The sequence below is a fragment of the Saimiri boliviensis genome, chromosome 2 (genome assembly GCF_048565385.1).
Source record: "Saimiri boliviensis isolate mSaiBol1 chromosome 2, mSaiBol1.pri, whole genome shotgun sequence".
In the NCBI taxonomy this organism is placed as follows: Eukaryota; Metazoa; Chordata; class Mammalia; order Primates; family Cebidae; genus Saimiri; species Saimiri boliviensis.
Genome location: NC_133450.1, coordinates 35,300,244 through 35,325,380, shown reverse-complemented (window position 1 = coordinate 35,325,380; position 25,137 = coordinate 35,300,244). Strand labels below are relative to the sequence as shown.

General features: G+C 42.3%; 1 protein-coding gene and 1 non-coding gene across 7 annotated transcripts in view; both read left to right on the top strand.

Moving 5' to 3' along the window:
- RAD51B (RAD51 paralog B) overlaps nucleotides 1–25,137 on the top strand; it is a 747,205-nt gene that overhangs the window by 551,868 nt on the left and 170,200 nt on the right. The gene's annotated exons all lie outside the window — the stretch shown is intronic.
- On the top strand, nucleotides 9,594–9,734 carry LOC120364040 (U4 spliceosomal RNA). Its single transcript, XR_005579398.1, has one exon. It is a non-coding gene; the product is annotated as a U4 spliceosomal RNA (small nuclear RNA).

Sequence of the window (25,137 nt, the reverse complement as noted above, 5' to 3'; positions counted from 1 at the left end):
TATTTTTCATTGCTTTTTTTTTCCCAAATATTTTCAATCCATGTTGATTGAATCGGCAGATGGGGAACCCCTAGATACAGAGGGTTGACTATACTTTTTTTTTTTTTTTTTTTTTTTTTTGAGACGGAGTTCCGCTCTTGTTACCCAGGCTGGAGTGCAATGGCGCGATCTCGGCTCACCGCAACCTCCGCCTCCTGGGTTCAGGCAATTCTCCTGCCTCAGCCTCCTGAGTAGCTGGGATTACAGGCACGCGCCACCATGCCCAGCTAATTTTTTGTATTTTTAGTAGAGACGGGGTTTCACCATGTTGACCAGGATGGTCTCGATCTCTCGACCTCGTGATCCACCCGCCTCGGCCTCCCAAAGTGCTGGGATTACAGGCTTGAGCCACCGTGCCCGGCCTCGACTATACTACTTTTATCTGTAATCTCGAGATAGAAGAATCACAGTAGTTTATGTATGCATTCTACTTTCATAATTTACAGAGTGCTTTCATATACATTATCTCATTTGATTTTCACTACAGTCTTGTCTAATAAATGATGTAGGTAGCATGATCCCCATTTTACAGATGAGATACTCAGGCCCAGGAATTTTGCTTTGTGTCTTCTGATTTGGCCTACTTGTTCTTCCCAACAATGCTTCTTCATCCAGTTACAGCAGCAAATGTACACTAGGTGCCTGTTATTTGCCATATGTGCTGCTTCATTGTAATTTGTTCCGGGAAATAGCAAGCGGAGCTTCTAATTCAAGGATAAACTGATATTGCCAGGCCTTGCTCAGCCTGACATAAGTCTCATGTCATTATTTGCTAAAATACTTACCCAGTCTAGTTCCTGGTACATAAAGGAACTCAATAAATATTTATTGGATGATTGAGTGAATAAATAAATCTAAAATAAATTATCTCTCTAATTAAAATTTATATATCAGAGATAATTTTTGCTAATAGATTTTTACCAGAAATTTTTCAGCTTCCAAGTCAGCAGGATTTGCTCAGCGACTGCCAAGTGCTTTGAGGCAAAAAATAGGGAAACTGCTGGGAGAGGGGGGTGACTGCAGACCAGAAGAAGAAATCCCCTTTCTGGCTTCATCCATCTTCCTATCTATGATCGGTATCCTAGGCCTCAGAGTGGACATGGGGAATGGTAACACTTTGTCTGCCTACAGTTAACCAAAATACCTACTCCCACTGTAGAGAAGAGAGGAATGACAGAGGTGTATGAAGATTAAGTAGAAAGGCAGACAAATGTAATCACATTGGAAGGTAGGACGGAGAGCAGAAAAGTTGGTGGGAAGACAATTTCTGTGGTCAGGATATGTCTGAATGGAAAGGGGAGAGAGATTTGTCTGCTCCTCCCGTAGTATGGTTTGGCTAGTTTCCCTTTATTTCTCAAGAGACCTATTAGTGACCAGGGACATCACATTTTAATCAAGGCAACTCTTGCTGGGCTGGTAAGCAAGGCTCCCATGGGTGTGGTGAAGTTAGCAGGGTAAAGAGTGAGGCTGCTAGTCACAAAGGAATCCGCTCACCCTCTGTTGTTGGCGGCTGCTGTGGTATCTATAAACATAGAGCGTGTACTCACATACTCATAAATGCTAGTTATTGTCATACAATTGCTTTGTGTATGAAAGTAGATTGCCTGGAAAAAGTGATTTTACTTCATTTTTATATACACATTGTTCCTTTAACCACTTCCTGAAATTCCAGGCTTTTATTTTGCTGTCATTCTCTTAAATTGCCTCTTTCTCAAAGCATCCGGGTTCTAGAGATGTTCTTTTGCTTAAAGTGTGTTCCTAAGTACCTTCTGGGAACCATGTAAAATTATCTGACTCCACTTGACCAACGAGGAGCTTACTTTTCCTCCAAATTATTCCTCTCTGACAGAGGTCGTTGGTCATCTTGAATAGCTAAGAATGTTTGATGAACCAAAGTAAAATTGCAGAGCCTGCTCATCCAGCCAAACTGAAACACACCTGGTTAACTGACCACACACATGGTCTCAGAATGACATCTCACTTGGGGAGTAAAAGCCAATGGTTGTGGTTAGTGCCCCAGCAGGCCCCAGATGGTTAGAGTTAATATACACCTATGTTTTCTGCCAGGTAGTTTTCATCAGTTTCCTCAAGATGTCAGAGTGTGTGTATAATTAGGAGTATTTAATCATATTATAATTCCCCACAGAGAGATGGAGTGGGGGAATGAAGGATCGCTGGCTTTTACAGTCTCAGCAAGAGTCATCAGTTGAAAAAAAATAGAAACCGAAAAATGCCAAGTCTCTGGGCTGTGTCTGTGCCATAACTCACTCAGAAGTTTGGCTGGCACCATCACCTCAGTGTCATTTCAGTGAAAATGTAATCCCAATCTTTTGTTGCAATCTCAGGGTTCTCACTATTTTGGTATTAGCTTAGACCATGTGGATTGCAAAGGACAACTGTTGAATACAATTCCATGTTCATCAAGGCTGTGATTTGCGTACAGCCACATAAAACAACCTTCAGTTTAAAAGAGTGATGACTTCAGTCCTGTAAAAATAGATGAGGTGGGCACTTCAAATATTTTAAGTTAGATCAATCAGTAGGGTGAGCACAGTTTAATTGGCATCTATTGATAGGTTTCTAAATTAAAAGAGCAGAATATAGAGCCATCAGTCTTAGCCATGAAATCATGTTCACATTTATTCCAAATCCATCATTCTTTCCCATTTCCCCACATATCCTGTTTTCTTTATCCTGTCGATTGTCAAATTTAGCTTCTGGAAATGATCTCTTATTTTGGATTAGGAAACCAAGTCCTAATGACCGTAAGTGACTTTACAGAGTTACACAGCTAGTTAGCTAGTTAGAATCTGACTCACCAGATTTCCAGTCTTTCTACTTTGCCAGAGAGTCTTTCCTGGGAAATGTATTTTTACCTATTTCTTAGGAGAATTTACTTACGTGAGCTTCACTTAAAGCAGTATTGGTCTATTTCCTAATTCCCTTAAATTGATCATGGTGCAAAGCCATAGAGTTTCTTTATAATTATGTTTTTTTTTTTTTTTTTTTTTTGAGACGGAGTTTCACTCTTGTCACCCAGGCTGGAGTGCAATGGCGCGATCTTGACTCACCGCAACCTCCGCCTCCTGGGTTCAGGCAATTCTCCTGCCTCAGCCTCCCAGCTAATTCTTTGTATATTTAGTAGAGACGGGGTTTCACCGTGTTGACCAGGATATGGTCTCGATCTCTTGACCTGGTGATCCACCCGCCTCGGCCTCCCAAAGTGCTGGGATTACAGGCTTGAGCCACCGCGCCCGGCCTCTATAATGATGTTCTAACACTACTTCTTCCTTTTTGTCAGTAACAGTGCCACAATAAGTGGACTGGCTTAAAATGAAAATCATCGGTTGCGTTTCCACCCCAAACCCTTTCCGGTTGTTCTTATTTAGGAGGAAACACCTTTTGCTCTGTTTCTGTCCGCTCCAGACCTCTCCTGCGTGGAACTCTCCATCTTTCCTTACTTCAGATTATCTCTGAAACAATCAGGTGTAATGGCCAGTGGATGCAAAATACATATAAAGTAAGATTTGGGATTAGGAGGCTCAAGGGGGATGGATATACAGAGAAAGGACTGAGGAAGCACAAAACAGGGACTGGCAGAAAACACATTCTGAGACAAAGTCTATCTGGCTCTGGCCAGTTGGTTTATCTAGCCTGACATTTCTCAACCTGGGCACCACTGGCATTTTGTATCACTCTTGATTGTAGAGACCTATCCTGTGCATTATAGTACGCTTAGTATCGTTCCTACCTCTTCCCACTGGGTAGATGCTAAAGGCATCCCTCCATTTGTGACAACCAAAAATGTCTCCAGACATTAACAGATACCCTGGGGCCAGGGGAGGGGAGAGAAAGGAAGAATTGTCTCTGGATGAGAATCACTGATCTCACTCAATCACTGATCTTTGACATCAGCACCGTAAGATATTCTGTGAGAGGACAGAGTGGACTTTCTAATTCTTAACCTAAAAAGTTAGGGCCTACTCCAGATATTCCTTATCTACTGCACATACAAATTATTTATTTATTTGTTCATTCATTCAAATAGCAGTTATTACAGATGACACTATGTCAGGCACTCAGCTAAGTCTAGATGAAAAGACAGAACCTTCCCACAAAGACTTAGAACTTAATACTCTTAAAAATTCTACTCAATATAGTTGACTTGTTCACCAATGCTAATGAAGTTAAGACTTGGAGGTGGTATTCCCTTACCTGGTTTTAACTCAGACCAACTATTTCACTGATTGGACCAGCACAGATATATCCTGGCTACTCTAAAAATCACTTTAAAAACATATCCTACTGATGGTATGTTGATAGTTTCCTGGGATATGAAGGTGAGCATGGTTGAAGCTGAAAGGACTCTTAGAGACAAGTGAAAAAAAAAAAAAAAACTTTTTGGTAAATCACTAGCATAGTATTACATGGCTTTTTCTTTGTCCCAGCTGCGTGCAGCCCCCTGTAGACTCAAACCACCGTACTGCCTGGTAACACATGGCCTTGTTTATGTTCATTGTAGTTACTTAGCTTATCTTGATTCTTCTTTCTACAAGAGAAACCACAACTGGAAAAATCAATTAATTCTTAATTTGCTCATAAATTTCCCCCCATTAGAAGGTACCAATACCTCTTGTAATTTGGTGCGAATTTCCTTTCAGTATTTTTAATCTCTTTGGATATGTGTCAGTTGAATTCTCATTAAACAACATAAAAATATAGAAGCTAATTATATAACTTGTAAAAGTATCAAACAGAAGATTGTAACATCCCTCACTGAGGCTTTTTCAGAATTTACTGTGTGTACCAGTGTACCGGTTGTTCTCAACCCAGGGCAGTATTGCCCCCAGAGGACTTTTGACAATGAAGTCATTTTGGTTGTCACAGATGTCGGGGGATGCTACTGGTGTCTACCCAGGGCAATGCTAAGCATCCTACAATGGACAGGACAGTCCCTCTAACCAAGACTTACCCAGCCCAAATTGGCAGGGTGCTAAAGTTGAGAAACCACGTGGTGTATAACACAGTTGTACATGCTGGCGGAAGCGTAACTGAAGTAGATGCTGATCACTTACCAGTTTCACGTCTTCAGGATATCCTCTTCTTTTAACAAGGAGATTGTGACTAGTTACTTCCCATGAAAGTCAGCTAAGCCTTAGAGTTGGAAAGTGTGTTCATTCCCAAAGCAGCTAGTAAAAAAAAAAAAACATAATGAATTTCTACTTCCAAGAATGTCATATGTGGTTTTCCCCAAGTGTTGCTGTCAGCACTCAGTATTCAGGGCCTTTTTCACCTGTGCATTCTGCTGTCCTGCAATATCAGAGTTAGAATCAGGGTGGAATATCAATATGTCCCCAGGCATCGTTGAGTCCAAAGCTGATACTGCCAGCTAGTAAGCTGCGGAGTCTGATCACATTTTACGATGTGTCAATCCCAAGGAGCTATTCAAGGAAGATAGAAGTGAGCAGGTAGCCCCTGAGAGGGTCACTGGGTAGGGGAGCTTGGGAGTGTGGTTGCAAGTGGGGAGTACACTTTCCACTTACAGGCTTCTTTGTCAAGGTACATGTTCTGTTCTATTGAGTAATTCAGTAACCACTGAAGTTTCTTCTCAAATCAGCTTTTCATTTTGTGAAAGTGAAATCCATTTGCATCAATGAAGTTTATTTTAATTTTTTTCTTATGACCTCAGAATGAAATAATAAGAAAGAATGAGGGGAAACATAAACCTTTTAACAAAATGCATAAATCAGGAATTTTTTTTAACCTTCATTTCTTCTGGAAAATCTTGTTGTTTACGTGGTTGGAACTTTATTATCACAGAGATTGTTATAAAAATGAACCAACATTCAAAAGTACAAGGCAGGATTTCCCCACATGCCTATGTTCCTGGCTGGCCTTGTTGCTAGCTGGCACAGTAATGCCACCTGGAAGCAATGACCGTTGGAAAAGAAGCCAGGAAAAAACCTTACAGGAGGCACAGTGCAGTAGATAATTTGTGAAGCAGCCATTTGCCTCCCGAAGTGGCAAGGCTGGTGTGTCTGGCCTGAGTGTCCACTCACGTCATTTATCATACCCTCTGGTAGCAGCATCTCTCTCTGCTGCCTGTGAAGGAAACTGTTGCACAATCCTGAAGATCTGACTGAAGGAAACTTGTCTTGGGATCAGAATTAAGGTTCCTTTTTCTTGTTTTCATTTCCAGGTTGCAAGTTATACCCCTTTTTAGCATTCCCATACACAGCTGTCTACATTTTAAGCAATCGTCATATGAATTGTATCTTAAATATAAAATAACAAGAATTCCTTTAAAATAACTGCTTTTTCTCCAGAACCAGAGGTATCTCACCAAGGGTATCTGAAAGACCTCCTCCCCACCAGCATACCCCCATTTTGGGTGACAGTTGTGTTTAGAAAGTAATGTTATAGCTTCTTTTATGTAGGATGATTACTCTATGGTCATGATCTTCTGGGATGAACAGAAAGAGCTGGGCAGAGTTACACTGCACGAGGACAGAGGAGAAGCTTATGGAAGTGCATTGCAAACAGAGATGGGCGAGTTAAGTTACTCAATTGCCATCTGTCTCTGTTTTGCTAACTCATTAGTTCGGACACCACATTGTGTTAATCCCCACTTCCCCTGGCTCTGAGCTTGGTCCAGGTCCCGGGGGAACAGTGAGACTGCTCAGCTCAACCCTCCCGTCAGCTGGGCCGCAGCTTCTCTGCATCGACAACATGGCAGGCCTGCCACCTTCGCTGCCACATCACATCAAGGTGAAGTTGAAGTCTTCTCCCCAGCCCCTGGCAACAGAAATTGAAGCCTTTGGACTTAGCTCATTCTTCCAAAAGACTTTTCTAGGCAGTGGGATAGATTTTCGCCTTTCACCCCCCAGCACTCCCTTCCCTTCCAGTACCCCTTCAAGGCAACTGGCAATTTCAGGCTGACCTTCATGGAAGTTTGATGGTACTGAGTACCACCAGCCAAATGCTGTCACATTTTCTGTGTCTCTCAGAGGAAGAGCCCATCTGGCAGCTAAGAACCGATGAGTGAGGCCTAATTTGTCCCCCAAGACTAGACCAGAAGGACAGTCTTACTTCTGGACCTAATCTAGCATTAAGAGCATCCAGTGATGACCCTCATGGTGCTTTCTGAGAATAGTTGTTCATAAACATCATTGTCTGTGCTGGTGAGCAGACTGGGATATGCAAATTGTTTCTATCAATTTATTTTGATCTCTCTGGCCTTCAGCTTTCTCATTTGTGAAAGGGTATTTTCTGAGAAAGATTAGATACTTTGTGATGTCTTTTTCAGCTTTAAGTATGAAAATGATTTGCTAATTTTATATGTTGCCAGATACTGCTTTAGGCATTTAACATATGCAAAACCATTTAATGGTACGTAGGAAGCAGATACTGTTACTATCTCTGATTTGCAGATGAAAAACTCCCGCACTAAGAGGTTGTTTGTTCAAGGGCAAAGGCAGTAAGTGGCAGCCCAGAGACTGGCTCCAGAGTTTGTGCTCTTAGCCACCTGTCACTTTAGATGGTCCCTTAATCACTTCATTGCTGTATTTACCGTCTCTTTTCCAGAGTCTGCAGGTTCTTAAATGTGATCTCATCAACATTTTGGGCAGTATTCTTTGGAGGTTATTGTTGCCCCCTCCTTTTTTTTTTTTTTTTTTTTTACAAATGGGCACTTTAAGATAAAAGCAGGGACTTAGAAAGGCCACATACAAGCTATTGGCAGAACCCAGGAGTCCAGCTTTTGTGCTGGGGGTTCCATCTGCTGTGTGTCATAATTAGGATGAGTAGAAAATTCAGATATGACCTGCTTACCCCTTTCAACCAAGGCAAATCGAAACAGCTCCATAGACAATTGGGTTAAGTTTCCAACTCAAATGTTAAATGATCTATGCCCACTATAAAGGCATTACAAACCAATGATTCATACAAATGTAGCAATAACATACCTTTCCCCAGTCCTCTCTGTGCTGTCAGGCACCTGCTGAATATCTTACACCTCTCTCAGTAGCAGGAGTTACAGCAAATTCTGCAAATGCCCTCCCACATGTAGCACATGCAGGGCTTACCCAAGAATTTTAGCAGCAGGAGATGACAGAGAGTTTGTTCTCTGGTTCTCTCTGTCTCTGCCCTGATACTGCCTAGTACCCAAGTGGCCCTTCCTCTCTCCTCTAATCTCACTGAATTGCATGTGCCTTTTGCACTGGAGTTTCGGAAAGCCAAGCAAGAACTTCTCCTAATGGCATTGAGTATCTTTCTTCCCAGTCCCAGGAAGGGTTTTCCGTCAAGCAGAAGGAAGATGATTGTTTCTGCCTCTTATTTAGTCTTGCCAACTTATTGATGGCACACCACTGCAAAGCTATCGCAGAAACAGGGGTAGCAGATGAAATTCAGGATGCCCAAATACTGGTTTGTGACATAGAAAAATTGGAATTGAGATGAAACTGTACATTCATTGATAGCACCTCTGCTGTACAGTCTGGTCCTAATAGAGTGGAATGAACAACAATACTGAAATACCAAACTTATTTATGTATTTAAGTCACCAAGTGATTTGGGTTTTTAGATCAGGGATGGCTGTTGCTTTCCCCTCAGCAAAGTCAAACCACTGAACCATTTCCTCTCAAATTCCAGTTCCATGTTTAACTGAAGACACACGGAAATAAATGTGTGTTGGCAGAAAGACAAACCCTGAGATGAAGCAGGAGGTATGTTGGCTGATAGAAAGGCTGTTATTTTAATTTCTTTTACATTGCAGCAGTCTCAGATGGATAGTATCCAGGTAACTTGTAGCGCCTGCATCTTATTAAACTCCTGTTTGATTCAGAATTTACCGCTAAAATGCACCTGGAATACTTAAAGTAAGAACTAGACTTTGGTTCATTTGTTCTCAAAAGGGATGTACAAATTGACTGCGCAACCTACAGCAGGTGGCATAAAACCTTCAGTAATAAGATGGTGGCACAATTTTGTTAATAACTGTATTTCTTGATTGACAAATTCAACAATGCTAATTTAGTGTTTACTGTTTGACAGGCATTGCGCCTCTAAAGCAGGATGCACCCACTGGCATGTTTTCTGTACATCTGTCTCTTTATTGCATGTGACAGAAACCATACTCAAAGTAGCTGAAGCAGAAAGTAAAATTATCACAAGGATACTGGCATATCTAAAAAAAGGACTGGGATGCAGCTGACTCCAGGAACAGATGGAACCAGCGTTAAATACCATCAACTGTCTTACACACACAAACACAAACACACGCACACACACACACTACAACCACCAGGTAACTGTCCTAGATCTGCACTGTCACTACATAGCCACCAGCCACATGCAGCTACTCAGCACATAAAAGGTGCCGTAAGATACGCACTTCAAGGACAGTATGAGGGACAATAACATAAAATGTCTTAATTTTCTTATTGATTACACATTGAAATGATAATGTTTTGGATGTATTGTGTTAACTAAAATATATTTGACATTTGTTTTACCAATTTCTATTTTTTTATGTGCCTACTAGAAAATGTTAACTTAGCTTTGCACAGTGGCAGTATCGTAGCCAATGAAGTTTATCTAAGACACGATTATTGCTAATTGAAAACTTTTCCCAATACCCCGCCATGACGACTTGAAATACAGTCGGCATTGGCAATTTTTGACAGTCTCTAAGAAGACTGAATTATTTTTAAAAAAATGTTAACTTACATATGTGACTTGTATTTCTTTCAGACAGTGTTCTTATTTTTTCAACTGAGGCTAAGTCTTTCTCTGTTATCCAGGCTGGAGTGCAGTGGCACAATCTCAGCTCACTGCAACCTCTGCCTCCCCAGTTCAGGTGATTCTCCCACATCAGCCTCCCGAGTAGCTGAGATTGCAGGCGTACACCACCATGTCCAGGTAATTTTTGTGTTTTTACTAAAGGGAGTTTCACCATGTTGGCCAGGTTGGTCTCGAACTCCTGACCTCAAGTGATTTGCCTACCTTGGCCTCCCAAAGTGCTGGGATTACAGGGGTGAGCTACCATACCCAGCCTGGACACTGTTGTTTTTCTAGCTTGTTTTACTAAACATCTATAGCAACATAAATCTCCCCATGCCTTAGTTAGCCTAACTTAGTTGAGGAACACTGAAGGGACAATCAGAGATATATATCACCAAGCAAATATATACCATTCTACTTCATCTTCTTCTCTCTTCTGTAGTGTCCATCATAATTTTTACATGAGCTGAACACACACACTTCTTCTTTTTGAAAGTGAAAATACTGTATTTGCTCACTTCAAAAATACTTATTGAACCCCAATTCTATGCTAGATCTTACATCAGGAAGTGGGGATACAAAGACCCTGCCCTCACAGAGCTTCTGTTCCAGCAGATTCAGGCCCTTTCAGCTTGTTTTCATTAATGGAGCCCTGATATGGGAAGTGCACCCCTCAGTGTGGCTGCATGTGGTCCAGGCTGAATGACTGACCTTTATCATGAGTCTGAGTTGAACGAAAACTTGGATTTTCAGAGTCACCATGTTGTCTGAGACCAATATGTTGTCAAGGGAGATGGCAAAGGATGCTGATATTCACAACTCAGGAGCCTTCAACGATGTAAATTTGTATTCCTCTTCCCATTTCTGTGGAGCCGTATCCCAGAATCCAGAAATGGAGCTATGGAAATATGGCTCTCCCCACCCCCCAAAAAGAGCCCTTCCTCTAGACTTTCTGACAATGTGTGAGGAAGCCTCTGGATTCAGTTGTTGTTTTGTTTTTTAAGTAACTTTTTAAATGAAGTATAATATGTAAACAAAAAAGTGTGTACATCATAGTGTATAGCTCCATGAACTTTCTCACTGAGCGCACGTGTAACCAGCACCCAGATTAAGAAACGGAACATTAATAGCACCCCCATGACGCTCCCCCTTCCTGTCATGATCCCTACCCCACCACTCCACCCTCATCCCAAAGGTAACTACTATCTGGACTTCTACAACCATGGATTCGTTTTGCCTGATTTTGAACTTTATATAAATGGAGTCATATAGCAGGTTCTCTTTGGTACTGTTTTTGTTTTGTTTTGTTTTGTTTTGTTTTGTTTTACTCACTATTATGTTTATGAAGTTTATTCATGTTGTTTTATTAGTCAATAGAAAATACAGATGGCTTCTAAAAAGGAAAATAAAAATTATAATCATACTACATTAAGATAATATGTCAGCCAGGTATGGTGGCTTACGCCTGTAATCCCAGCACTTTGAGAGGCTGAGGTGCGCGGATCACCTGAGGTCAGGAGTTCAAGACCAGCCCGACCAACATCGTGAAACTCCATTTCTACTAAAAATACAAAATTAGCCAGGCGTGGTGGCGCATGCCTGTAATCCCACTACTCAGGAGGCTGAAGCAGGAGAATTACTTGAACCCAGGAGGTGGAGGTTTGCAGTCAGCTGAAATTATGCACTCCAGCTTGGGCAACAAAAGCAGCAACAACAACAAAAACTCCACCTCAAAAATGTGTGTGCGTGTGTGTGTGTGTGTGTGTCAGTCAGTGTTTGTCATTCTAGCCACTTTTCTATGTGTATACCTATATTAATTATTTTTTCAAAAATTAGACAGTTGTGCACATACTACTTTGTGATTTGCTGTGTTGTTCAATATATCAGATCTACCAGTGTGTTCTAAATGTTGGTCTGTCACAAGGCTATATTCTGAATTGACCAATAGGTAATATAGAAAAGTAGAAAATTATTTTTTAAACACACGTTAGTATTTATATTAATCATTTTGTCAGATGTAGATTTGTTCTAACTCAGTCAGACTTCCAAGACTTCCAAATAAAGGTAGCAAACAAATGGATCACTGATTGCTAGGGAAATCTGGTAATCGAGACCAAGTTGGGACCCTTGTTTCTCAATGAATCGTCTGAATTACTCTACTATTTTAAACCTAGGTATTCTGCTGCTATGTAACAGATTAGGAACTGAATAGTTCTGAGAATGGCTTGTTAGAATCTCTGTTCAACTCGTTCAACTCCTAGCTTACTCTATAATCTGAGATAAGTCTGTAAACAATGTTCCTTATTTCTCAGATGAAGAGCCTTATCTCTACCTCGGTTTGGGATCATAAGAAATAATACTTACATAACATTTTTGAGTCCTTGAATGAAAAGTTTTTTTGGAATTGCTGACTGGTCCTAAAATTTCCTCAACTAACATTGTGGAAATCCATTGCTGTGGATATAGTTGCTGAGCTAGGTCATAACCAGATTGTAAATCTTGAGTAGTGGAAAAATCTACGCCTTGAAATTCTGGTCATTTATATTAAAACCTATTCATTTACTCCTAGGTGTTTGTACTGTAAGCTTAGCCTGTTATCATTTTCGTTTACTTGCTAAATCTTCACATGTGGGGTCTTCATCCTTACCCATTTTGGATTGTATCTATTGGCATATGCCATTTGGTTTTCCTGAGTGAGGTCACCTGGAACACTAGTATTCTCACATTGAGTTTATACTGCAGGGGTGAGAGAAATAAATATTCCTATTGGCCGGTAAAGCTTGAATTTATAGCGTGAGACTCTAGACACTTACTGTCTGGGACCCTTGGAGACGTAGACCGGCACCGAATGAAACTAAAAGGTAGAGAATATACTGTGGCTAGGAAAAGTGCTGGAGCCAGTCCATGCAGAGTTACAAGAGTAGGATATATTAGAGTTGGAAGGGCTATCAGAAACCCAGTGGTCATACTTTATTTTTCAGTTGGGGAAACCAAGGCTTAAGGAGGTCACAGAATGAGTTAGTCACAGAGCTGGGTTAGAAGCTTACTTTAGTGTTTCACCAAGTACTCAGATGTCTGCACTACTAAGAAATATAGAGAAAGAGTATCAGAGGAAGGATTAGGGTGTCCTCTAGACCCCATTACACTAATACAGTCCCTCATGGGATCTAAAGACCTACTTGTCTCCACAATACCTGACAAGCTGAGCGTATTGATTCATTCTTCCCCAACTTGGGATTGCAATGGTGAGAGGAATTTGGCATTTGATCTAATTAGCACTGGAAACTTGGCCTTCTTTTGGAGAACTCAAAAGTTCAGTTCAGGATATGTTCACAAGATATCTTCCTCTAGAATTAGGTGGGAGATAAATTGTTGTTAAATTTATGAGGCTTGTCATTCTTTCTTTTTCTTTCTTTTCTTTCTCTCTCTCTCTTTCCTTCTTCTTTCTTTTCATGTAGTATTTCTTTTTAAACTTGTTTCTGATGACCTCTTAACCCCTGCTTTTTAAGTTCTGTTTCATTTGCATTGTCACAGATGTATCAGTTGTTGAGTCTTTAGTATGCAGAGATGCTGAGCTTGCTCTTCCAAGATGTTAGAAGGTCAACTCACATTATGGTCTAGGTCCAGGAAATGAGAATATTTCCAAATCACTGGGGACCATCTTGGCCTTGAGCAGAAATGGGATCTGAATTATTACCTAAGAGACCTTTGTAGATTGTCACAGTTGGCAGCCTCAGCACTTGAGCTAATCCTGGAAATTCTTTAACTTCCCAGAAAGAAGGTTCCACAAGGGCAGGCTGAGGTGCTCAGAGAGAGCAGATGAAATAGAGCTTACGACCAGTTGCTTTACAGCTGGACTTGGAGAAAAATAACATTATACCCATTTTTTTTTTATCATGAAGCCTTTGCCTTTCAGGGTATATCTATTCTTTATTCCTTTTACCCTGTATGTGGGAAAGAAAATGCTCTGTATGAAAGAAAAGCAAGCAAACTTGTTGACTCAGTTCCCATGGTGAATGCAAGGCAGATCAGGCCAACAGAAACAACTCAGATATTACAAAAATGTGTTTCTTTCTGGCGGCTGCACAGTCAGTCCTTTATATCCAGTCACTGCAATCGCCCCGTCACACAAAACTGTTTCCAAGGCCATTATTCTGGTTGCGGGGGCTGCTTCCCCTACGAATAAATGTTGATTTTACTAAATGTCCTCTCTCTTCAACTCTTTTGCGGCAAACGAGGAGTAGTAAAGCATCATTTAGGAAAAGAAAGTGTAGAAAATCAGAGAGATGAAATACTGCACATTTTCTAAAGACTCCGGTTTATCTGGCTCAAGCAATACACACTATCAACTATGGAACCACGTGTGTAATCTGGTTTTAATTAACTTGAGGAAGGTACATCAATGCTATTTCATTAAAATCAAATTCTGTTTAAATGGAAAACCACCACTACAGGGTACATTGGGGCATTGTTCACATGGGTTTGGGGGTTGGCAAGTAAATCCTGTGTTTAGAAAAACCCAAGCAAACCCTGTTTCTTTGGGACCTTCTTACGCTTTGGAAGGCTTGTCATAGGTTCCTTGGAATGTAGGGAGTGCCCTGGCGAGGATCAAGGCACAGCTCAAGATGTTGTTCGCCAATTCTTCCTTTTATGACCCTTCCAGTCTTCTGTCTTCCTGCTCCCTGCCTGTCTCCATATCTCTTTAGTGCTTGGCCTTGATGCCCTACAGGACTGTCTCTCTCATTTGCCACTTTGAACTGAATGATTTGATCTCCACTGGGTGGACAGTAGATGACACAGAGCCCTCTATAAACAAAGACGCTATTTCAGGCTTAGAAGAGGAATGAGGCCCAGATGGTCACAAGGGGCTGGTGAAAAATAGAACCCTCTTTTGAAACTCTCACTTCACCAATTACCTAAGAGCTGGGAGGAACCTGAAAGATCCTATAATCTACACATCTTCTTTTCCGAGGAGGAGGCTGGGATTCAGAGGTGAAGAAACTGGTCCACACTAGTGAGGGCCATTGACTGGGGCCTCCTATTTCAACTCATGCCCTTTCCCCTCCAACCTGGTGCCCCAGTTCTGTGGACCTGTTGACTACAACACAGCCCACGAGGAGAAAATCCTGCCCTGTCAGCAGAACAGCTTTACACGCTGACATAGGACATGTGTGCATTTGGAGTCAGGAGAATGGCTGAGTTTTAGTTCCAGTTCTGCCTCTGCTTTGTTGGCTTCAGCGAGTCACTTCTCCTTCCTTTGTCTATTTCCCCTATTGGGAAAGGAGAAGATAATGAACCTTTCCACCTATCAGGCTCACTTGAGTGTTATAAAGAATAATGAGGTGATATTTGTAAAGTGCTTTGAGCCGCTGGGAAAGAGGAGGGGGTGAGCTCAGTAGAAAGCATTATTAGCTGGAAGCACTTATCAATTGAGCTGTTTAACAATAGTGGAGAGCAAGGATACTCAGAAATGAATTCCAGGGACTAGCCCTCCTTTGAATTTAGGAGGAGGATTAGTGGGGACCTAATAGGTATTCCGCTTCTCCAATTTCTTCAGTGCACCGTCAAACTAGGAAAGGTAATTACATTCTTCTATGTCGGATTCAGCCCAGAGTTTCAATTGGGATGTCAAAGTGTGCTTGTCTTCTATTCTTATACTGAGGCTGTGTTGTGTTATGATTGTTAAAGCCTTGGGCATCTTCTATCCCCTGGGGTAATTTTGCTTAGGAGCTATACAAAGTAATTTCTATGCAGTGGCTGGGCAGCTGTTTATAAGGTTGATTAGTAGAGCTGCTAAATCTAAAGCGCCTGGGAAACAATTTGGATGAAGCAGGGAAATAAAAGGCAAGGTCTTTATCATGGTTGATCTTTTTTTATTGAGCCGCTCCATGGGAATTTTCTCAGTGACTCTGATGCATGTACAGTGCAGAACGTGGGGCTTGGTGGCTCTTTGACGTGGCAAGTGAGGCCTAGCCCCAGGTAAAGGTGAACATGCCAGGTCCCTAAATATATTTAGGGCTCCTTTTTAACTTCCTTGACTCTCATAGAGGGTTAGATAAGAGATGTTTATGGGGGCCGGAAATGTGTGGAAATGTTTCCAAAAGATTGTTCTGATGAGGGATCTGTCTCTGCAAACTGCTGCTCCACTGTTAGAAAGACTATCTGCCTCAAATTCAGGTGTCTCTCATTTTTAGGGCCAGGGGAGAAGAGAGAGGAAGATAAGAACCGGAGGAATTTTGTTTTGAACTTGTGCAGTCTTTGTAGGCTGACTGAACAGTGAGCCAGGCGGAATGTGGCTCCCTCTGTAGTGGGCAGGAGCAGGGCTGAATTTTATCGACATCTTCTGCAGGTGTAGGGAGAGGTCAAGATGTCATTTGGAACGATCATTTTTGTGATCAAAGTTAAGTTAAGGAAATTACACTGATTACATCTTTGTTCCCTAAAGTTTATGGGCCTCTTTGTAATCGCTGCTTCTGCAAACCTTTCCCTGCTTTCCCCAGTTCTCAGGCCTGAATCTGCAGGGGGCTGCTGGGCTTTTCCCTCTTGGAATAATGGGCTCACCAGCTGGCCAGAGGTTCCTGTATTAGTGCTGCTCTGTACTGACTTGTGAGTCTCCAGTAACAATCCTCCAGTATGGCACAGCTATGAGCAGTGACCGGGCAGGCCCACCTTGAACCCTACACCTCTTTGGGGGCTGACTCAGTCCTCTGAAACTGACTCTTGGATTCCTTCCTGGGTCTGCCACCTACTCATTTTTGTTTTTCTCAGCAAATCACTTCTCTGCCTTGAGACTCCATGAAATAATGTAAGCTTTACTTGGCAGGATTCTCTGACCTTTTCAGAGACCCAGATTTCTTGTTTATTGTAATTTGAATGTCTCAATCCTCTGAAAGCATTTGGAATATTTTCTTTATTTCCCTCTCCCAAGGTATCTGCTTTATCCTAGACAGGCCTCCCCCAGTGGGTTTTGAGGGGGAGGATGCTGAGGCCTTGGGCCCTGGGTCCTGTCCTTTCCTTCACCTCTGCCAGGGCAGAGACCAGCACTGGGCTGACCTCCCTGGGCCGGGCCAGAAGAGAAGGCGGTGGAAGCCGCACGTCCCTACTGCTGCCCACTGCCCTTTCCCTCTGCGGCCACAGCTGCTTCCCAGCCCCCTCACCCCCGCCTGCTCTTTTTCTCAGTGAGCCTCAGCGCCAGTGCCCCAGTGAGCTGCTGGGAACAGAGGTCCGTCCCCTGCACTGGCCTCGGCTCCCCACACCAGAACATTCAGGCATCAATGGGAAACAGCAAGATCTGTCGGCATCGCCCCTTTCTTCAGGCTTTGAGGGCCACATTCTCCACGGCCATCTGTTCCCTTTCACCTCTCTGGACAATGTTGCTTTTTAAAGCCAGCGATTCTTCCTCCTTTATCCCCTCCTCTCCCGCCTCCCCTTCTTCTGTGCTCCCGCCCTTTCTACCTCTCCTCTCTTTGCCCAGTCCTATGAAATTAGCCTCTCTTAAGATAAAATTTGCCCTTCCTCCATACAAAACTGTTTTGCAAACACTATGGGTTTTTGAATTTTTATTTTTACATTTGTTTGAAGTGAGGGCCTGCTACTTTTAAAGTTTGTGATTGTCTTGGCGGGGGGGGGGGGGGCGGTATTCTTTTGATAGGGCTAGGAAGGGGAGGACAGAAAAACTTTTTAGTCATGAAAAAAGAAAATACAGCATAATAATGAGTTTAGGTTTCTGCTGGCAGGCACTTGCCTCTTTAAAGAAGGAGCCCTCCCTTTCCCTTCCTTGATGATCGGTTTAAGGAAATTTTTATGCTCTGGAGGACTTTTCACCTTTTATTTTATTATTCTGTTGTTGTTGCTACAGTGTTGTTGTTGTGCTGTTTTTAATTTAGAGCCAGGGCTGCTATGGAGCTGGTACAGCGGCTTCCTTTGTCTTGGACAGAGCCATATACAACTCCAGAGGTTCCTGGATTCAGGCAGAGTGTCCATGGTGCCTTCTAGGGGAAGCAATAGTCTTGACTTAAGGGCTGGACATCAAGGGGTGTTTGTCCCAGGACTGACCCAGTGACTAAGTGTGTGACCTTGGGCACATCACTTTCTTTAAGGACAATGATGACAGAATCTTTTACTTCAAAAAATTTTTAACACATGATACTTATGTTTGTACTACTACTTGGTTTCACAAGCAAGATGAGTCCATGGTAATGTCATGAAAACTTATGGGCCATCCTTGGGTAAGGGTGTACTACACATCCACTGTTAGGGTCTAGTTCAGTGGCAGACATGGGAAATATCTAAAACAAGGACTCCTGGCAGTGGCTGCCTATCAGGATCACAGGTCAGGGACATCCCGGAGTCCAGCTGACAGTTTGAATCCTGTCTGTCCTGCTTACTAGCTATAGATATCGGTAAGGTTTTGTCATCTATAAAATGGAGGCAACGCTAGTATCTACTTCATGTGGTTGTTGAGACAATTAAGAGATTTTTATCATGTAAAGCACTTGGAACAGTTTCTGGTACCTGGTCGGCACTATGTGGTTTTTCCCTCTTCCCATCCCACAACCACATTACAGAAGAAAACAATGGGCTAATGGGCATTCTGCAGGACTCTTCTTCTTTCACATCCACCTTCTGCCGCTTTATATTTTCATTGTAGAATGAACACTGATAAAAGAAATAATGTAATTATCAGATTATAATGATGATTAACACAGCAATTCTACCTGTAAATGTCATAAGGTAGAGAAACATCCTAAGATAGCAGAAGATATATGATCATGCACTTCTGGCAAAGAAGGTGAACCAGATGTGGAGATTATCGTCATAGAAGGAAAGCCAGTTACGATTTTGGCAACTAGGATCACGTTACATATTTTCAGTTGGAGAAAACCTGGAGAGTTATTTTTCTTTTGGTATCAATTTCTAGAAACCTTTCATATGACTGAGAGTTTCCCAACAATAGGGAGAAAACATTATTAAAATATGCTTTTCTAGAAAGGCCCAGATGACTCCGAATAAGAAACTGAACATTCTAATTGAATGAGGAAAAGAAAATGAATGAGATGTCCAGAAAACTGGGGGGAGGGTGGTTTCCATGCGTTTTCCCTCCTAGAAAGGGAGATTAATGGTCATTCTCATAATACTTTCTAAATGGCCAAAAGAAACAATGAGAAGAAAAATAATGAGTCAGACTCTAGGGTTTAAATCCTGACTGTGCCAGTTGCCAGGTGGCCTTGGGCAAATCACTTTCTTTGTAGCCCCGCTCCTTTCACTAGAAAATTGGTATGATAATGGTACCTCCCTCACAGAGATAATGCATGTACGGTGTTTAGCCTGGAACACAATAATTATCCCAAAATGTTACCTCATAATTCTTTACTGTAATGTCTTATATCAACTGACATCTGAGATGTGGGACTCATTACCCAAAGTTGATGGTCTTGATCACTTCCCTGATGCTGGTCATTTGCAGGAAACCCATAGTTCTGTCCCGTTTCTGGATAAGCATTGGCCTTCGAAGAAGAAGGAAATTGCTTTGCTTAAGAATTCATATTTTGCAGATGTGAACTGACTGTCTACTGCCACCAAAACCAGTTCCCCCAATTAAAATAACCCTGAAAGCCTCAGCACATTTTGTTCATGAGTTCCCTGTCCTGCCATGAGGCGGCTGGCTGAAAGTACTTGACTCCCCTACCCCACCCTCCTCCGGGATTGGGACATGCTGGTGACAGAGATCCTTGAGGAAGTTAAAGCGAGGTCATCTCCATTGCCTAAGCCCCACACCCTGGTAATCTGCACATTGTTTGGACCTGGAAACTTGTGAGCCGAGAATTCCCGTCACAAATGGAGTTTTCCTCCCTCCTGTGGCCCCAGTTTGTGGTGAGCCTTGTGTTGGCATGGTGGCGTGGGGACACCCCTCGTGCGTGCGTGTGTGTGTGTATGTGTGTGTGTGCAGGCCCCCAAAAGGAGAAGTGTGGCGGCTTCTCTCCGCCTTGCCTCAGAAAGCCCTGTTCCAGATGGTCAAGGAAGTACAAGCTGCATTGAAGGAACTCGGCAGCCAAAGTGAATTCACCAGTGTGGGAAACGAAAACCCTCCGGGTTCTTGCTCTGGGAGCAAAGGACACTGGGATTGCCTTCACCAAACGTCAACATTTTCCTTCTTCCCCCACCCCCTTCTCAGAGCCTCGGGGGCAGCAAACATATGTGAGGCCAGCATTCCATTCCCTCCCACGCAGGAACATATGCTGATTCCTATCAGGATCCTCTGCTTCCCAAAGAGGCTGAGGGAGATGGGGAGGGGGAGGAAAGCATAACCATAAATCCTCACACTCTGGGTAAGGTGATAATTGAAAGCATTCTCCACCATGATGTGCTCCCTAGTGCCAGGGCAGCAGGCAGCTGGGACAGCTAAAGCTGGAGAAGGCCTGGGCCTGGGTCCAGCTTTCCGCTGACCTGGTGGATTTTGGTGGTCAAGTCACTTCTTTGCCTATGAAATGGTAATAAGGATTGTATCCATGTTGTGGGATCAAAGGAAGCACTTTAAGTGGAATCCATCAGGTGCGCCTAGGCACTCTGGAGCTTTCAGAGCACCTCGGCACTTCTGTCTCCTGTCCCACTTGATTCTTTTTGTCCCCCTACTTGCATTCTGCTCCTGCTGAATTTCACTGAGGAAACAAAGGAGTGTGTGAACCCTGAAAGCTGAGCCATGCTTGGTGTCTTGAAGCAATGCAGGTCAGGGAGCATGACTGAGGAGGGGCCTTAACGAGGGTCTCTGAGTGAGGACCTGGGTCCGGTCACCAGCCCTGGCCTGTTTCATGCCCAGGCTGTCAGCTGCCCCTCCTACCAAGCCTCTCCGAATTAGTTTTGGGTGTCTCCTTGGACAACAACTCCAAGCAGATGAATTATGGCAGTTCTAAAGGGTATTTACATCTCTTCTCTCTGTTCCTCTTGGGAAGTAGGGTGGGGGATTAAGTCAGTCTTAAAAACTGGGCCAAAGGGCATTCTCCAGAATGATGTCTTCCAGATTAAAAGGACACAGAGTCACATCACAAGATACTACTAGGTGGAGATTTTCTAATAGAAATGCATGCGTGATGGGACATGGACCATCTGCAGGATCTGAGGAGTCTGTAATTGCAAGCGAAACAGCAGATAACATATATTAGGATCATCTGGGGCGGGGGTGGGCGGTTTGAAAATAGGGACTCCTGGGCATCACCTCCAGAGAAGAGAGTCTGATTCATTAGGTTCAGGATGGGGCCTAGGATTCTGCATTTTTAAAAGCTAACAGATGATTATGTTGCATAGAAACATATGAATGCCCTAGTAATTTCTCCAGGGATCCAATCCCATGTCTTGATTTTACATCAGTGACCAAGTAATCTCTCAGAGAAGGCCAATCTACATTTTCACACTAATTTTTTTTTGGTGGGGGAAGGAGAGTTGAAACCTACAGAAAAGTTCCAAGAAAAATACATTGAACTCCCCATATACCCTTTACCTGATTCTTCACATTTTGCCTCATTTGTTTTTATCTCTTGTATATTAGTTACCAATTTATTTTATAATATTAACCTATTGTAATTTGCTGAACCATTTGACAGTAAATTACAGATAGCATATCCCTTCATCCCCAAATACTTCAGCATTTATCTCTTAAGAACAAGAACTTCTCATACATAACCACAGTATGGTGATCTCACCCAGGAAATTAGTATTGATACAGTACTATTATCTAATATGCTGGCAATATGCAAACTTTGCCAGGTGTCCCAATGATGTACTCTACGGCAATTTTTTCCAGGATGCAGTCCAAGATTAGACATGGCATTTAGTTGAAATGTCTTTTTGCATTAATGGTTTTTAAAGCCATTGATGTTCTTCCATAAATATTTTTCTTCAAGAGCATTATTTCCTAATAAACAAACCACATTTCTTTTTCTCTTCGGTCCTCACTGCTTGCAAAGAGCTAGTGATTCTATGTGGGCCTGAAGCAAGAGCAGGCTTACCCAGGCACGATTCTCCACCAGCTAAGGCCTGGGCAAAGGACCCTCTCCCAGTCCTGGGTTTGCCCTGTGAGCCCTTTTCCTGAAGGCAAACCACATGACTGCTAGTGTGTCCCCTTGCTTTTCAGTCAGGTGGGTGGTCACCTAGATTTCTCTTTATCCCAAAGCACTTCATTAGATATGTAAAGCTATCAAATGTTACTTCACTGTAGTTTGAATCTTCACCAGAAAGAGTGACTGGTAAAGGACATGCCACTTTGCACTCTCCCCAGCTCTCTCCAAAGGTAGCTGGCTGAATGCACACTTCCGAGGGTGTTGTTTTTTTCCCTCGCTCAGAGCTATACCCAGTGTGAGATCAGAATAAGCAGCTGTATTCCTTCCACCTCAGCCAGTACCACATGAAACAAACATCAAGTGGTCAAAAAATAAGATGGTAACCATTTATAATACAAAAGTCTTACGAGGATCCAAATCTGGTATCTTCCTTCTGCCTCTGATTCTAGCAGAAAAGCAAAGCTCATACCAGGACTGCTGAAAGATGTGGTCTGCAGATAGAACACATTCTGGGGGAAAAAAAATCTCATATTTTATGCAAGCATCTTTCTGGCTTGTCTTGAATGAAGCCTAAATTTAAAGAGAAAGTGACACAGATTTCTTTAAATGGTTGGGGTTTTGTTTTCTTTATTATGCTAGTATTTACTTAAGGGTAATATGTATTTTCTGTGATGAGTGAATTTATTTTTAATTAAAAACTTCTTTGCAAAGGGTCAGGAGATTTAACTACAGGTCACCATTCAGGATTTTTTTTTTTTTTTCCTTAAGTAGAAGGTAGCAAGAGGAAAGCTGTATTATTGGAGAAGAAAAGGCTCAGGGGCGTGGCCTCCTAGAGAATTTGGAAGTTGAGCTGATGGGAGGAGATTGCTTCTTTTTATTCAGACAATCTAGTTCTGTTCTTCTTATGCCTACTATTGTTTTCCTAGCCATCTTGAGACCTTGATGATCAACACTGCAGACACAGCAGACAAGCCAAGTACAGCATCCCCCGCTTCCAGACTGAAGCTTTTCTTAGAAAGTGAGCATTCTCACTTGATTCTGTACAGTTCCTACATGGTATCTCTGTAGGATAACATATGTCTTGGTTTTCTCAGAGCAATCTCAGTTTATCTCTGTTATTCCAGTATAACTATTAAAATGTCCTCATTTCATTTTCAGAAATGTCCTGGTTGGATGAGAACTTAAAGTATTTTGTTAGACTCTGGGAAACTGAAGGTATTTTCTCCCTATCCATGCGCCAGTGGAGCTGTTGAGTGATTTGTGCTGGTGCATACCAGTCGCTAGCCTAGTGGATGGCTCACCCCTGCCTCGGCCCTACCTTTTGCTATGGAGGATCCATCCCTAACTTTTCCATTCCAGATGCTCTGATTGCCCCCACTTCTTCCTGTTTTCTGCTTCACATTTCTTACCTTTCTCAGTAACGAGTTTTACTGAGGCTTGGATCAGCGTAGGTATGTTGTGCAAGTCAAGCCTCTGGACTACATTCACTCCTTTCACCTCCAGCCAAGAGACATTCAGGAATGAAACTTTCTGCTTTACTGAAGTGAAGCAGCCCATTCTTTACCAGCCAAATGCCTTCCTCGGTGGGCAGATGGTATTGGTTAAAGCAGTTATTTCATAGTTTTATGCCACAGATCCTTTATATTATAAATCTGAATAGCAACTAATAATTTTGAGAATCTCAAAGCTCTGGAGATTATAAATAACAAAAGATATTTTTTTTCTTGTCTAAAATGGCAGCACAAATACTGTGGTTACTTACTTAATAGATAGTGTGTGATCCCTGAGCCATTGCAGCTGATGGGTTTTTTCCAGTGCTCTATTTATAGAGCTAGGTCAGAAATATCACTTCCGTTGGAACTTGACCTATAGACCATTGTCAGTTTTAGAGACCAAAGGAAGTAGAATGCGCCCTAAAGACAGCTGGTTTACAGGTTCAGTTAGTTGAACCACAAGCCCCCAAGGAAATTAATTTTGCTGGAGGATAAATGTCTGATCCTATCCCATTCTCTTTTCTTTGACACCTTTGTCTTGTGGTCTCATAGAGCTTGTAGGTCATCTTGAATCTTTATTCTAAAAATAGCCTATTATAGGCAGTTTCCCTACTTTAAAAACTCATTCACCCTCTTCACCTTCTGTTGCTGAAACTCTGCATTGTACGGGACAAGAACTGATGACCTGACAAGAGTGGTAACCCAGGTTCTCAGTCACTTCCCCGTTTCAAATGAACGATCCAATAAAGAACCATGCTGAAGCTCAGCAAGTGCCAGGGCCTTGTTTTAAACAGGAGAAGCTGAACTGAATGGATGATAACCCTCTTCTGATCCCTAGTCTTGCACTCAGACTCCCGTCTTTAAGCTTTGTAACAATGAAGTTGTGTTTGCTGGGACTTGGCCACTGGTTGGTATATGTTTACCCATCATAAAGTTTTACTAAGTAGGGTAGACTAAGAATATCTCTCATCTGGAGAGAAATCTGCTAACAGCAAAAGAACCCATGTGTGTGCTGTCTTCAAGTGTAAATGGGTGCCAGGTAGGGCACAGCAATTCGAAGACAGCTTATGAAGGGGAGAATTCTCGGACTTCCTGGAACAAGTGAGGTTCTCAATGAGGAGCTCATTCATGTCATCAAAATACAGTAGAACTCAAAGTTTTTTTAATAAGGCAGGAAGTTTTGAAGTCATTTACCCCTTCTTGTCACAGATGAGGAAACTGAGGCTTAATGAGGTTATGTAACTACTCATTACCGAGGTCTGCTCTGAGGTTCTTTGTGACACTACTCTCCTTCTCCCACCTGGTCTCATCAAAAGCCCACAATGGAGTCAGAAGTAGAGGGTCCTGCCTCCGAGCCAGCAGCTGGCCACAGGCTGTCATGCATTACATAGAATGTGCTTCAGGATGTGAGGACAAGAGATAAGAAGGGGAGAATGCAGTTCCAGTGGTAACATACCATCTTTTTCCCTGGATTTATTTTAGTCCTGAAAACATTTGTAGGTATTGTTATTCCTTTGTTTTTTTTAATTTCCTCTTTCTAGTCTAAATAAGTGGGCTTTCATCTGCAGGGACTAGAGGGACCACATATCCAGAATATCCAGTCCTCTAAGGCCGTGAACCTTTCCTTCCTCTCTCTTCCTATTCTGGGAGTCATTGCTTTGTTTTTTGACTTTTTTTTTTTAAACGCGGAAAAGTATTCTTTTAAACTTGACCCTTTTGCTACAGGGCAGACGCTTTTCTGTTATGCACTAGAGATTCAGTTTGATCTCCCA